This window comes from Cervus elaphus, chromosome X (assembly GCF_910594005.1).
Source record: "Cervus elaphus chromosome X, mCerEla1.1, whole genome shotgun sequence".
Taxonomy (NCBI): domain Eukaryota; kingdom Metazoa; phylum Chordata; class Mammalia; order Artiodactyla; family Cervidae; genus Cervus; species Cervus elaphus.
This window is the reverse complement of record NC_057848.1, coordinates 52,740,811-52,756,314: the sequence shown is the minus strand read 5'-3', so window position 1 is coordinate 52,756,314 and position 15,504 is coordinate 52,740,811. Positions and strand designations below refer to the sequence as shown.

Here is a 15,504-nt window from a genome sequence, read left to right as displayed (position 1 = left end):
GCAGCTCGGCAGCTCGGTGCCCGAGGGCAGGCGGTCGGCCTCCTTGTGGCGGAGCTGCTAGATTGATCTGGCGGCCCCTAGGGCTTCTGGGACCAGGCGCCTTAGGGTAACGCACTCTCTCTTTTTCTCTCTCTCTACACACACGCGCGCGCGCGCGCACACACACACACACACACACACACACACACACACACACCTATGACTTGGATAATTGGATCGCCAAAATAGAGACCTCTTGGCAGGGGCCGGAGTTTCCGTGTGAGCCGGCCGCCAGCCTTCCCGCTCCCGCGTTCCCGCTCTCCCGGGCTCTCCCGCCTCTGTGTTCCCTCCTCTACCTCCAGCTCGTGGACTCGGCAGCCGCGCAGCGCCGGGTCCCCTGCCGACCGCGCCTTGCTTTGGGAGACTGCTGAGGCGGCTGCTTTTCGGATTGCCTGTCCCTCCATCGCACCCTACCTAACTCTGTCGCCCTGCCCTCCCTGCCCGGCCTTCCTGACCAGGGTCACCTCCTAACCCCCTAATCCCCTCCGCGCCTCGGCCAGGTTCTCCCTCGCCCCCCGCGCCCCCCATCCCGACCTCCCCACTTCCCCCCCACATCCCAGCCGTGGGATTTGATGGTCCTGACCCTCATCTCTGCCCGAGATAGAGGCCTGTCTGGTCCTGCAGCTTCTTCTGGTTAATGTTTGACACTTCATTGTGGCTAATCATTTTAATTAGCTCTTAAAGTGGGGAGGAACAGTTAACCTTGGACTTCTCGATTTTGGCCTGGTGGGGCCTCATAGGGGAGGAGTGCTGGGGAGGTCGGAGCGGAAGTGAAGTCACCGCCCCAGGGCCTGAGCCACCACTGCTCGGCCCCAACAGCTGGTGGGCACGCCCATGAGGGACTCACCCCCAGCGGGCTGACCCCTGGTCCTAGTGCCAGGTTGGGGGGGTCGGTGAAGGGATTAGCTCTGGCTCTCTGCTTTGGGGAGACGGGACACATTGGGACTGAAAATACTCAGGGTCCCGTTTGCACGACTAGAATGCAAATTCCTCCTCACAGTTAACAGTAGGGTTTTACCGGTTCGAAGGTGTTTTCTCAACCATTAATTCCGCGGACCCTTGGCAGTACCAGCCTGAAGGGGAGCTCTCCTGAGTTAAGCGAAGGACTTAACTATCCTGGAGGACTTCCTGTCCTGGTCAGTGTAGGGAAGAGGCTGCCTTACAAGTGGTTGTCTCTGGGTTCAAACCTGGGGAGGTGTGTGTGGGGTGGGGGTGGGCGTTGAGCAGGCTCCACGTTGCCACCCTCACCCAGCCTCTAGCTGTGAGCCGAAGGAGTGGCTTGTTTGCAACTATGTCTGGCATCCGTCCCAATGCTGCACTGTTTGCGCCGCCGTTGCTCAGGAACTGGCGCCCACCCCTGGACAAGCTGGAGGCCTGAAAGCAGTCCTCTCGGTGCCTGGAGCTAAGTGGTGGGCTTCTGTCTCCTCTGTCCTGTATTGGAATCTCAAAATGAGGGTGCTGTGACCTCTCATTCATGGGCCTGATTAATGGGATGTCCGAAATGTTCCTAGCCTGCAAAATTCAGGGCCTCCCTCAGAGGCCCAGCCAGACGCAGGCTGAGGGGATTGCTTTCCCAGGGAAATCCCTGCGCAGAAGTTTGGCCTTGGTCCTTGCCAACCCCCTTCTCTCCCCTCAACATTTTCATTTTGCCTCCAATCCCTAGAGCCAGACTGTCTGCGTCTAAATCCCAGCTCTGTTATTTACTGTGTGACCCCAGTCAATTGTATGCCTCAGTTTCCTCATCTGTCAAATCAGACCTACCTCATAAGATTTTGCCAATGATCAAATATGTCAATACATATAAGCTGTTTATTTAGAACCATAAGCGCAAGCTAGCCTTACGGTATTGTCTAATATGGGGCCTAAAACTCAGATTTAACTCAGCAAGCATTTGCTGAGAACCAGTCCCAGCACTGAAAGTAAAAAGTGAAAGTGAAAGTCGCTCAGTCACCTCCGACTCTTTGTGACCCCATGGACTGTATAGTCCATGGAATTCTCCAGGCCAGAATACTGGGGTGGTAGCCTTTCCCTTCTCCAGGGGATCTTCCCAACCCAGGGATTGAACCCAGGTCTCCCGCATTGCAGGTGGATTCTTTACCAGCTGAGCCACAAGGGAAGCCCAAGAATACTGGAGTGGGTAGCCTATCCCTTCTCCAGGGGATCTTCCCAACCCAGGAATCAAAATGGGGTCTCCTGCATTGCAGGTGGATTCTTTACCAACTGAGCTATGAGCGAGGGGATTGCCGAGGTGAAGAAGACACCAGTGTGAACTGTGTGTACCTTCCGGTGTGGGCCAGAGTCGGGGCAGGGGATGTGGGAGAGGACCAGAGAGGATTGCTAGGTCATCTATATAAATAACCATAGTTCAAAGCCAGTGTGGGGAGCCAGATACCCCAGACTTGGAGCCTCCTCCGTGTCTGGGGACCCAGGCTGGGCTCTGGTCAGGATTCTACCCCTGGACAGAGGCCTGCCCTGAGATTTGGGTGAACAAGAGGGATGGGGAGACCCAGTTCCTGTGTGAACCACAGGTGGCAAGCATCTAGTGCTGTGATTTGTTGGGTTCCAGGACAGGATGGCATTACTTAAGGCCACCCCCAGATGCCCCTCTAACCCCCCTACTTGCCATGCCCCCAGCCCCCACCCTGAGGTCCCCCACCGAGCTCAGAAGGGTCTTGGGCAGCCTTCTCCCCTCAGGCTTGGGCCTGACCCCAACCCAGGCTTGGTTCTCTCTCCAGGATTTCTAAGCTGCAAAGAGGTTTCTGGCTTCACTGCCAATTTATTCCCTTTGTGGTTTTCAGGCTGAAAACTAGTTCTGCAGGGGAGAAAAGAAACTCATGCAAGGTACCCAGAATCCCATGAGCGCTTTCCTAGGGGTCAGGGGCTTTTCTCATCAACACCAACCTGCCTGCAAATCTCCAGCCGCTGAGTCTTGCATGGCCTGTAATAGCGGCCTCTCCGCTTATGCCCTGTAGCTCGGACCCCAGAGCTGGTTGCCAAGGAACTGCTGGTCGGGGTGCTTATGACGGTTCTGACCTCATAGGAGCCGCTGAGTTTCAATTCAACAGACATTTATTAACACCTACTGTGTGCCCAACCCTTGCTAGGCGCTGTGGGGGAGACAAGGGAAGGGGGTGGCGGGAGATGACTAAGACATTGAAAACAATCAGAGGCGAGGACAAGCTGCCAGGACTGTGGCTGGTCAGGTGCTAAATTGTGCTCCTTGGAGCAGGGGCCAGAGGCGGCCGGGCTCGGAGATCAGCAGCTGGAGGAAGAGGGAAGACAGGCTTTGTGCGGCCTCGGCTCTGAGCTAGACCTTGAAGGGGTGGGGCGGTGTAGGGGAGATCCAGCTAGGCAGAAAAGGGAGAAAAGCCGCCTTTCTCTTCCCTGGCTGCATACTGACCTTCGAAGCCTCGGTAATCATTTGGCGAATGCGTGTCCCATAAAAGATCAGGACAGCCAGTGTGGGTGGCTTGGTGCAAAGCCCGAGCTCCACTCCGGGGGATACACAAAGTGGAGAGCCCAGCGCGGGTGGATGCGACACGAAGGGTGGCCAGGCTCTCCCAGGCGGAGGGGATTTCATTTTGAACTTCCCCCATCCCGTCCCCCGACCACGCGCAGGCCCTGGAGGGGAGAGAGGAGGAAAAGAGAGACGGAGGGCACCAAAGGGACAGGATGACTGCCCTACCACAGGTGTGCACAACCAGCACTGACTGGTTGAGTCTCACTTTCCCCAGCGTCCTGGGATTTCTCTGGCAGCCCAGAGGTTCAGGTAGAGGATGGAGATTTTCATTTTCTCAGCCAGCCAAGAGCTAAAAGGTCTAGAGAGTCCCATATGTTTCTGTCCGGACCCCCTGGGCAAGGGCAAGGACTAGCTGTGTAGTTGTTCTGTGACTTTTGTATCTCTTCTGGCTGGATGCAATGGGGAGACTTGATCCTTGTTGGATTTAACTGGATGAAAACACCTGGACACACGTATACCACCCCCCTCCCCGCCAGGGATCAGTCTTCCTCTCTCTGCCCTGTGGGCATCGCCCTCCCCAGCCAGCGCGTTGCAAAACCAGAGACACACCAGAGTGCCCTGACTTCTCATCTGGGGAAACTGTGTCCTAAGGTGAGTTTCTTGGCAGAGACCCCACCCAGCCTCCTCACCCAGGGTGATGAGGAGGGTCAAGCAGCAGGGAGCAGCACTTTCCCTGGCAGATGCAAGAGGGTCGGCCAGGGAAAGTGCCAGAACATTTCTCAGCCAGACCAACAAGAAGAAAGAGGTTAAACAACTTGCCCAGACTGAGGAAGCTTTGCCCTAGGTTCCCATCTTCTCGAGTCCCAGTGCTGCCATTTCTCACTTCTCACTCTACCTGCCCTTCCCAAAGCTCCCTTCCTCTTCCAGTCGAGCCCTATATTCTTCTCAAGAACGCTATTCTGTGGTATTGTCCCGAGGAGGAAGAGCACAGGCTCTCTGCATTCATATCCCAGGCCTGTCACTTAATGGCTGTGTGACTGTGGACTGATCACGTAATCACTCGAAGTCTCAGTGCCCGCCTCCCAGGGTTGGAGTGAGGGTTAAATGAAATAATGCCCGTAAAGCGCTGTGCATGATGCCTGGCACACGGAAACCACCCAGTAAGTGTGAGCTGCTATTATTCTGTGGCTATTATTGTTGTTGTTGTTGTTCTTATCGTTTCCTCCTCCCACACCCTTGACTTTACCAGGCTCCAGGGATCAACTACTTCTCTGGCAGTGCTGGCAGGGAACGCAGTGCTCATTCATAAAAGCAAGAGGGAGATTTTCTACATCTTTCTGCTAACTTTTTGTTAACTCTGCCATCACACAAGATAAAGAGGGATGTGGAAGAAGGGGTGTGTGTGTGTGTGTGTGTGTGTGTGTAGTAAAATCTTTCTGATTTAAAAAAATCAGAATAAAATCTTTCTCTTTACTACAGGCAGTGCTGTAGGAAAGAGCAGAAATCAAGTCTTGAACATTTTTATTAACTTTGCCATCTTTATCTCGTCACCATGTTCATCTCGATATTCATTCGCTGCAGGAATAAGAGTGAATTTGTTCCTTTGAGAGGAGGCCTCATGTTCCACCCCTGGCAAGTATTTAGCAATCATCAGTTTGTTGTTCTTACCCTACTGAGTGTAGAATTCTGGGAGCGGACTGGCCAACCACTGCTCACTTTCTCCCTTCTTTCACTAGAACTGAGGCCTTGGCTTGGGGCTGGGACCCTGCCTTTGCCTAGAGGAGTTCCTGGGGGGCTGGGAGGCCATTCCCATTCCAAAGGCCTCCCAGAAAGTAACTTGGAGCTTCCATCTGCTCACAAATGGGTTGTGTTTGCTTGAGGTGCCTGTGGCCACCCACAGGGGCAGAGGCCCTAGACCACCCTTGAACCACCCCTGAACCACTTCACTCTGTCCCTTGGTCCCCGCCCCTAGGCCTTGAGGGATGGGAGAGTGGGCAATTAGTCTTAACCTCCCCAGATTCCTGATGACCTGATAACAAGGAGGTACTTAAGACATAGATTTAGCAGATAATGCCTTTTTTCCGTAACGCCCCCAGAGAGGCTAGTTTAGCTCTACTGATTCTGTGAGAATCCATGCACAGAAAACACCTGTCTCATTAAGTGACCACTGTCTTGGCGCCACCCTGATCCTAAAAAAACACAGTAGGTCCAGGCCCCTGTGGGCCTAAACCCGACTCTGGAGCTCTGGTCATACACATGCACTTAGCTTCACAGCAGGCAAGAGCTGAAGTGCCAACAAGCCTGTGGCACTTAAGGTGTGGAGAATAGGTGATAATGGGTTCAAGGAGGGCATACCTAGAGGAAGATCTTTCTTCTCCCTCCTTAGCTTAATTGGGGGAGGCTTCCTGGAGGTGAGAGGGCACATGGCCTTTCAAAAGAGGAAAGAGAGCACATTGGCTGAGTTCTAGGGGCCTTCCAGGCTCGGTGGGACAATGAAGTAGGCATGAGAGTGAGCCAAAGATAAAAAGAACAAAACACATTCGAGTCAGCACACTCAGTAACTTCCCAGGTTCAGAATTCGTCTCCACGGGTGGCACCAAGGAATGTGTTTTCCAGGAAAGCATGCGTATTCTTGCTTCTTTTGTCTTCACTGCTGTCATATGGTGATATTACTGCATAGTTAAATTATGCAATAATATTATTTGCTAAAATTACATAGTAAATGCCGTTGTTATTTTACCCAATCTGAGGACCTTTTTCTTTCTCTTTTACAGTTTTATTGAGGCAATGTTGACACACAATAAACTGCACATATTTAAAGTGTACGATTTGATAATATTTGACATATGTATATACTCATGAAACTAATCACCCCCAAGAGTTTCCTTGCACCCCTTTGCAATCCTTTCTCGTCCTGAGCAACTACTTATCTACTTACTGTGACTGTCGATTAGTATGCATTTTTAATTGAAATGTACAGATCTTCTTTGACTTATGATACAGTTACATCCTGATAAACCAATCAGAAGTTGAAAATACATCTAATACACCTAACCTGCTGAGTGCCATAGCTTAGCCTAGCTTACATTAAATGTGCTCAGAACACTTATATTAAATTAGAGTTGGGCAAAATCATCTAACACAAAGTTTATTTTATGATAAAGTGTTGAATATCTCATGTAATTTATTGAATACTGTTGTTGTCGTTGAGTCACTAGGTTGTGTCTGACTCTTCATGACCCCATGGACTGCAGCGTGCCAGGCTCCTCTGTCCATCACTATCTCCCAGAGTTTGCTCAAATCCATGTCCACTGAGTTGGTGATGCTGTCCAACCATCTCATCTTCTGTCACCCCCTTTTCCTCCTGCTCACAATCTTTCCCAGCATCAGGGTCTCTTCCAATGAGTTGGCTCTTCACATCAGGTGGCCAGAGTATTAGTGTTGAGTGTCTCATCTAATATATAGAATACTGTACTGAAAGTGAAAAACAGAATGGTTGTCTGGGTACAGAATGGTTGTAAGTGTATTGGTTGTTTACCCTTGTGATCACAGAAGATCAAAATTCAAAATTTGAAGTAGGGTTTCTAGTGAATGTGTAACGTTTTTACGCCATTGTAAAGTTGAAAAGTCTTGAGTGAACCATCATTGAGTTGCGGACCATCTGTATTTGACATATAACATTGTGTAAAGTTAAGGTGTACGACATGGTAATTTGATATGATTATATATCATAGTGATAATTAGCAGTTCTGTTATTGCATAATTATTCTCTCTATTTAGTGATTGGAATGATTAAGTTCTAGTCTCCTACCAAGCTTAATGATTGTTAATACAATATTGTTGTTTACATTTACTACACTGTGCATTTGAGTTCTAGGGCTTATTCAGTACTCACTGTAATAGTTTGCATTTTCTAGAGTTTTATATAAGTGGAATCATATAGAATGTGTTCTCTCCTTGTTTGGCTTCTTTCATCCAGCACATTTATTTTAAGATCCATCCATGTTGTTTTCTACATCAATATTTCATTCCTTTTTATTGCTAAGTAGAATTCCATTGTCTGGATAATACCATATACTGTTGATCTGTTCATCAGTTGATGGACATTTGGTGGTGGTTGTGATTTTTTTCTAGTTTTTGGCTATTACAAGCAAAGCTTCAGTGAACATCTTTGTACAAATCTTTCTATGGCTATATGTGTCTTTTTCTCTTGGTCAAATACCTAGGAGTGGAATGGCTGGATCATATAGTAGTTGTAGGTTCAACTTTTTAAGAAACTATCAATCTGTTTTCCAAAGTCATTGTACCATTTTACATTCCCATCAGCAATTTATTAAAGTGCCACTTGCTCCACATCCTTGCTAACACTTGGTGTGGGCAGTCTTAGAATTTTAGTCATTCTAATAGGTGTACAGTGGTATCTCATTGTGGTTTCAATTTGTGTTTCCCTAATGACTGATGATGTAGAACATCTTTTCATGTTGTTATTTGTCATCTATATATCTACTTTGGTGATGTATCTATTCAATTTTCTGCCTGTTTTTAATGGACTTTTTTGTTTTCTTGTAGTTGAGTTTTGAGAATTCTTTATATCATCTAGGTAGGAGACCTTTATCAGATACATGCTTTGCAAAGAGTTTGTCTGAGTATGTGCCTTATCTTTTCATTCATTTCACAGTGAAGAGCAGAAGTTTTTAATTTTGATAACGTCCAATCAATCAATTTTGACTTTTATGGATCGTGCTTTTGGTGTTGTATCTTGGAATGCTTTGCTTAGCCCTAGGTCTCAAATATTTTGTCTTACAGTTTCTTTTAGAAGTTTTATAGATTTAGGTTTTACATTTTGGTCTTCGATCAATTTCAAGTTAAATTTTCTCTATGGTGAGCCATACAAATTCATTTGATTTCTTTTAAAATATGGGTATCCAGTTATTCCAACACCACTTGTTGAAAAAGCTATCATTAGTCTATTACAGTTGTCCTTTCATCCAGCTTATGTGAGCTTATTTCTGGACTCTATATTCTGTTCTGTAGATTGATCTATTTGTTTATCTTTATGCCAATACCAATTGTTTTGATTACTGTAGCTTTATAATCTGTCTTGAAATCAGATAGTATTAGTCCCCCAACTTTGTTCTTTATCCAAGTTGTTTTTGGGACTTCCCTGGCAGTCCAGTGGTTAAGACTCCAAGCTTTCAGTGGAGGGGACCTGAGTTCAATCCCTGGTTGAGGAACTAGGATTCCATATTCTGCATGGCACAGCCAAAAAAAAAGAACAAAGAAACCAAAGTTGTTTTGCCTATTTTAAGTCACTTGCAATTCCATATGAATTTTAGAATCAGATTGTCAATATAATTTTTCATTGATATATTGTTGTTTAGTCACTAAGTTGTGTCTGACTCTTTTGCACCCCATGGACTGCAGCCTGCCAGGCCCCTGTGTCCATGGAATTTTCCAGGCAAGAATACTGGAGTGGGTTGCATATAAGTTTCAGGTGTACAACATAGTGAGTCACAATTTTTAAAGGTTATACGCTATTTAGAGTTATTATAAAATAGTGGCTATATTCCCTGTGCTGTGCAATATATCCTTGTGGATTATTTATAATATCATGTTCCTTTAATACTTGAGAATTTATTCTATTTACAATAATAGTTATAACAGATATGTTTAGCTGTGCTATTGTGATCTTATTTTATAATCATGGATGAGCCTAATGCTACTGTCATTTTTAGAAGATGCTTAATCTTTTCATTGATACCCTTCAGTAAAGAGTTCCTTAACCTTACCATGCATTTGCAAAATAGGACCATTTATTATTTGCCCTTTGTTTATACCTATTTTTGGTGTGGTGTTCCACGATTATCATTTTCTAGATGCCAGTCATATCCCTTTTCAACCTTGTCTGTCTAGCAAACAAAAGGCCTCTTTAAAAAAAAAGTTATCTTTGAATCCCATTCTCTTGAATCATTTTAGCTCTTAGAACTGATCCAGTGTTTTGAAGTCTTTCCCGAGGGTTCAGTGATCAGACCAGCACCCAATATTCACTGGGTAGAAACACTGTGGTTTGTACAAAGAGAGAGTGCTTTGATGATGACCTGATTGATCAACTGCCTTCTTGATGATGTTTGGAATAAATGACTCTAGCTGGTATGTGTTTTCCTTAGTAGAGGCCTGGAGCAAGGGAAGACAAGTAATATTTGAGTCTGGGGCCCTTTGCTCCCTAATTCTATTCCTATCCCCACCCCTAGACTATAGCCCTCAGATCTAGCAGAACTCGGGGTCTCTATTCCAGAGATTTCGCTTGGGCTGAGAATTTACATGGGCTTAGTTCATGAATGCCCAGACCTGTGTTAGAGTCAGGAGAAGATAAAATAGACCTTGATCCCATGAATTTTACAGCCTGTTGGGGAAATAAGACATACACATGAAATAATTAAAGAGCAATTCGAGATTGCCTGGGATTAAGAGATTTTGTGCTGGAATTTAAGGGCTCTGGGAGTTTAGAAGGGGGCCCCATGGGTGTGGACACTAGTTATCAGGGCAAAACCAGCTCCATGGATTTGGGGAACTTGGTTGGGACCTTGCTGGATGGGCACTGTTTGATTAAGTAAAACAGAGCAGCGAGGGCCTGGCAGGCCTGAGAAACTCCGTGAATGAGCCTGGAATGTTCCCTCAGGGGACCATGAGGAGACCACTGGGCTTGAAGCCCAGGCTTGAGTTGGGAAATCATGGGAAACGAGGCTGAGTAGGTAGGGTGGGGTCAGACTGTGAAAGACCTTTGGAAACCAAGCAGATGAGCTTGGACTGTAAAGCCCTGCTGAGCATGGCTGGTGTGGCCACAGCCATAGATCTAAATGTGTGCCCTGGAGTAGGAGCTGGCGCCAGCTCAGAGGCTAGGGGAGGAGCTCGGCAGAGGCAGGGCCCTGACTGGAACTTACTCTTCCTCATGCCCAGTCAAATGGGCTTTCTGCTGCCCCAGGCCTGGTTAGCTTTTCAAAGACTTTCACATCCCCTCTATACAGCTTCCCAACAGAAACTACAGGCATGGGGAGGAGATGGGGAAGGCCTGCTCCAGGGTTAATGGTATGACGGGAGGCAGAGTCAGCAAGAAACACTCCCTCGCTCACCTGCCCCCCTATTAACCCGCAGAGCCACTCCTTAGGTTAAAGCAGGGTAGCTCCAGATGGCCTTTTAAAATGAAAATGTGTTGAGGAGAGAGGTGACACATTAACCCAGTATCACCCATTAACACATTAACACTAAATGGTTTATTATTTTTGAGTGGTGGGAAGCTGTTCCTGGGGAGGTGGGATGACCTGTGGAGCCCCGACTGCTACTAGGGTCAGTAAGCTTGTGAGAAGCTCTGAGTAGCATGAAATCTATGGTGGAGGGGGGCGGGGGAAGCCCGGGGCTGTGAGAGCCATGTGACATGGCATGCCTGTGGTTACATAGCCCATTAATGGCAAAATTGCCTGAGCAGAGTTTTTCCAAACTTTCCCACCCAAGTGCCCCAAACTATTAAATTCTATCTCAGAGACCTAGAAAAACACAGTTTCACAAAAGTTCTTTGAAGTATGGCATTTTTTTTTCTATACCGTGAATGCCTGCAATCTACCGCCTGAACATATTTTAATTGACTTCTCAGTGAAGCGCCCGAAAGATGAGGGAGGATCCGGGTTTGGATTGTGGCTTTGATTCTGGCTATGGGGATTGGTCAGCTTTAGCAAGCGGGCTCTGTCCCTGTGGGAGCTGGCTAGGGACAGGTCAGAACTTGAAGTTTCAAGGTTTTAGCCCAAAGTGCTGGAAAAGAAATCCATCACCTTCTGATGTTCATTCACCCATTGTCCCCCACTGTCTCCTTCCTTGATTCAACCTCATTTAATGGAAAAATCTAAGCCATTGTACTCTGAGGGGAAGTCATCGGACTTGCTCAGTGGTTAGCTCAGGCCTCGTCCTAGCCTTTGGGTGGGCGACCAGATCCCAGGGTGAGCTGTAGACAACGGTGGAACCCAGGAGGCCCCCAAGTCTGTGCCCACAGTTTCCCTAGCCTTCCCTCCTCCACCAGACTCAGTCTGCAAGCCTCCTCCCCCGCCTCACCTGGAGCATGGAGTACTGTTCAGTTAAAAACAAAAACAAAACAGCCTCGGAGCCTCCCACCCTTGTGCTGCCCCCTGCCCCCGCACTGCTTATTTCTGGGTGGCTGAGAACAGAACTGTCGGTGGAGGCTCTCCAGGCCAAACTTGGCCGCCTCTGCAGCCCGAGGGCCTCATTTCTATCCCCATAGCCTGCAGATAGAGACCATGACAATAGAGAAAGCCTGGACCAGGTGGATGACTTGCTATGAATATTCAGGTCTCACTCTGGCAGGCTGCAAGCCTTCATCCACACCCCCTGCCTGCCTGCGGTGGGGAGGGGATGTAGGGGTGCCTGCCTGGAGTGACGAAACCACAGCAGGTAGGGCCCTGGGCGGGGCGGGCCGCGCCGGGCGGGGCGGGGCAGCCGACTGGGTGAGGCCCAGATTCCCCAGGCTGATAAGGCAGCCTGTAAACACCCAGCAAGAGGAAGGGGCAGAGGGCAGGCGACCAGATGGCAGGAGAAGGGGGAAACCGGAGCCCAGGCCTAGCTGCAGGAAGTGGGGCTTGATGTGGAAACATCCTGTCCAGCGGGGACTAGATTGGTGGCCGGCAGTGATCGCTCCCTCCACCGCGGAGGCAAGCTCCGCGCCAACTGGGGGTGGCCTGGGAGCTCGGCCAAGAACCTGGTTCACGACATCGCCAAAGGATGTGATCATTGGGTCTCATGAAGGGTTATTCTACCACCTAGCACTGCGGGTGGGCAGGGGCAGCGGGTGGGGAGGAGTGATATCAGGTCCGAGCCACCCCCATCCCCCCATAGAGAAACCGAGCCGCGGAGTCCTCAGAGAGCTTGTGACTTTCGCGGGAAGGTCCTGGTTGTCACCATGCCTGTGAGGAGCATCAGCTGGAACCCCTAATCGCAGCCAGCTCCCTGCAGCACTCCAAGAAAAATCTGGTATTCGACATGCCGGTCTCTTCCATTCTGCAGTGCTTTATAATGAGAACTGCAAAGAGTCAGAGCTGGTGGAACCTTTTGTAAAGGATCACCAAACTCAACTCACTTCACTTAACAAATGGGGATGCTGGGGTTCAGAGAGGGGCAGGGACCTGGCCATGCTCATGGAGACCTAGGTTAAAGGCCCAGCTCTAGAGCATTTTCTACTCCTACCCTGTTGCTTAAGACCCCGCCACCACAGGGGACGCCATGCATAGGGCTGCCTTGCACACTCACAGAACTTCAGCAGTTATGGTTGCTCAGGGTTATGCTGAGGCTGGTGGGAGGAAGAGAGCCTTGGCATCAGAAGTAAGAAGACCTGGAGTGTGGCCTGAGCAGTTCTAGCTTCATCACCCCATAAAGAAACTCTATACCCATTAGCAGTCACTTGCCCTTTTCCCCCAACCTCTAAGCCTCAATTTTGAAGAGACACTTGCTATAGAAGTGTTTTGAGGGGGGAAAAAAAACCCAAAAAAATTTAAAAAAAGAGAAAACCCTAGTAATATTGTTTAGGCAGATGCGCTAACCCAGCTTACCGGGGACTTATCTGCGAATAGACCTTACCACAGAGAATAGGGTGGGCCCAACGATAGGCCCCAGGCCACAGACCTGGCACCTATGAGGTGTTCAGCTCTGACTTTCCATAAATGTTTGAGTAAACAGGTGAACCAACACCCTGAGATAAGAACCCAGACTTAAATTATGTGTAAGTCGAGAGCAAGTGTGTGTTTATGGGGTAGGGACCATGTCTAGGCCACTCCGGGTCTGGAGCCAAGAACTCTCTGGAAACAGGCTCCTAAGGTACAGGACTCCTTCATCACCAGAAACTTCATCACTCCTACTCCACAGTACTTATCCTCCACAAGGGCTCAACTCGTCTCCATTTTGGTGCATCTTTGCCCAGGATAGGTTTCACTTATCACATGGAGCCTGAAGGGAAGGATCTCATAGGGGCTCTGAGCCTTCAATACTGGGTATAGAGTTAGGGCTCTGAGCAGATGGTCGCCAGCATGGGGCTGCGTGGGAAGAGCACAGACATTGAGGTCACACGGACCTGGGTTTGAGTTCTGCCTCCATTCTTGACAGGCAGTGTGACATTGGTCATGTTACCTCATCTTTTCTAGGCCTCACTTGTGCTGTTTGTAAAATGGAACTATTAAAACAGGATTACTACCAAAATACATGTAACTGAAAACAGTTCAAAGAGCACAGTAGTTGGAAATAAGCCTGACTTCAAACCTGGGCTCTGCCACTGACTAGCTACTTTGGGATGTTGTAAGAATGAAAAGAGATAGCCTATGGAAAGTGCCTGGCATGACATCAAGCCCACGCTCTTACCTGGTAGATATAAATCCGTGCTGTCCTGTCTCCCTGTAATGGTTACTCTTTGGTCCCCTGCCCCAGAAGCAGAGGAAGCAGCCTGGAGTGATATCCGAGGGCACAAGAGGAAAACCTTGCCCGCTTTAAACAAGTACCCATGCCCCCCTGCCCCTCCCGCCACAGGCCCGTGGCTGAGGCCACGGCGGCCACACCCGCCACCCTGGGCCCAGCCCTAGCTCAGATTGGTGCCAACCCCGCAAGCGCTGGCCCTGAGCTGGCAGCAATCTCAAGTGCTTCCACCTCCTCCGCCCAGTCAGATGTGCTTTCCAAACACGTGCCACCAGCTCTGAGTCGGGCTCGTAACCAAGCCCTGGCCCTGGGTTTGCACTGCAGATGTAGGGAAGGGCTGGCAGGGGCCCAGGTGCACGTCCAGATGTTGTCTCTGACACTTCCTTCGCATCTTCCATGCCAGCTGTGAAGCAGTATTCACTCCAACTCACGGGGCGGAGCAGGCAGTCCCCTCATGGGCGATGGGTCCTATGGCAGGGGTGCTGGCTCTTTTTGGCCCTGGAGGCATAGAGGGAAAGGGCAGAGGGCAAAACCAGATTGCTCTCTTGACAGAAGGCCTGCTTGGGCGGGACTCTTGGTCAAAAGCCCAAGAAGATGATCTCTCAGAGCCGAGAGAGGTAGCAAGACCATCTTTTTTTGTTGGTCTTCTCAGAGCCATCATTTCTATGCATCTCCTTAGCTTTTTTCACTGCTACTTGAACCTCATGGAACAATATTACCACAGGGGGCTGAAGTGGTTGCATTTACCCACTATGAGGACCTCATTCCAAGCATTGAGGCTTCTAGAACCATTGTCATGTACTTCCAACCTGTCTTCAGGAGAACTAACAACTGGGCAGACGTGCAGAACCTCAGGCGGCTACCGCTTCTCTGACCCATGGCCTTGGGTCACCTGCCCCAGTCCCTTGTGGGCACCCAGCCCCACTGCTAGGAGCCCCACCTTGTAAAGGCAACTGCGAGGCATTTACAAGTAGAAGTCACCACACCAAATCAGCAGTGTCTATGGAATGTGATAGCTTCCTGTTCCATCACCCAGAAAATGCCACCACCCTTGACTCGCATGTAATAGAATACTTTACTCTCCATTGTTGCCTCTGACCCTCAGTGCTAGGGACAAAATCATGCAGTTATGATGTGCCATTCATTTCAGTGTCACCTGCTCCTCCGAAATAACCCCTGTGGTTGGCCTGGTTTCCCCAGGCATTCTTGCTTCAACACGTCTCCCCATGTGAAGCCGCCCAAGGCTGGCCCTCAGCCCAGGTGGACATTGACCTCAGCATTTACAGCCCAGTCTTTTACCCAGCAGGCGCACTCTGCTCCCCGAGGTGATCACCTGGTGAAGTGATGAGCTCACGTCTACGTATCTGCTAACAGGAGAGGGTTTATGGAGACAACTCCACCTCCCACCCAGGTCCTGGCTCCCCTGGCCCAAGCAGGCTGGCAGAAGAGCTGCTGGGACGTCCCCTTGTGTAGACAACTGTCTCCTCAGCCTTCCTGTGAGGGATCTTCCCCACTCACTCGCAGGGCCCCTCCCCTCTCTGCAC

The 15,504-nt window shown here is 49.3% G+C and overlaps 1 protein-coding gene across 2 annotated transcripts in view; it reads left to right on the top strand.

The window, feature by feature from the left end:
* ELF4 (E74 like ETS transcription factor 4) overlaps positions 1-15,504 on the top strand; it is a 37,379-nt gene that overhangs the window by 896 nt on the left and 20,979 nt on the right. The gene's annotated exons all lie outside the window — the stretch shown is intronic.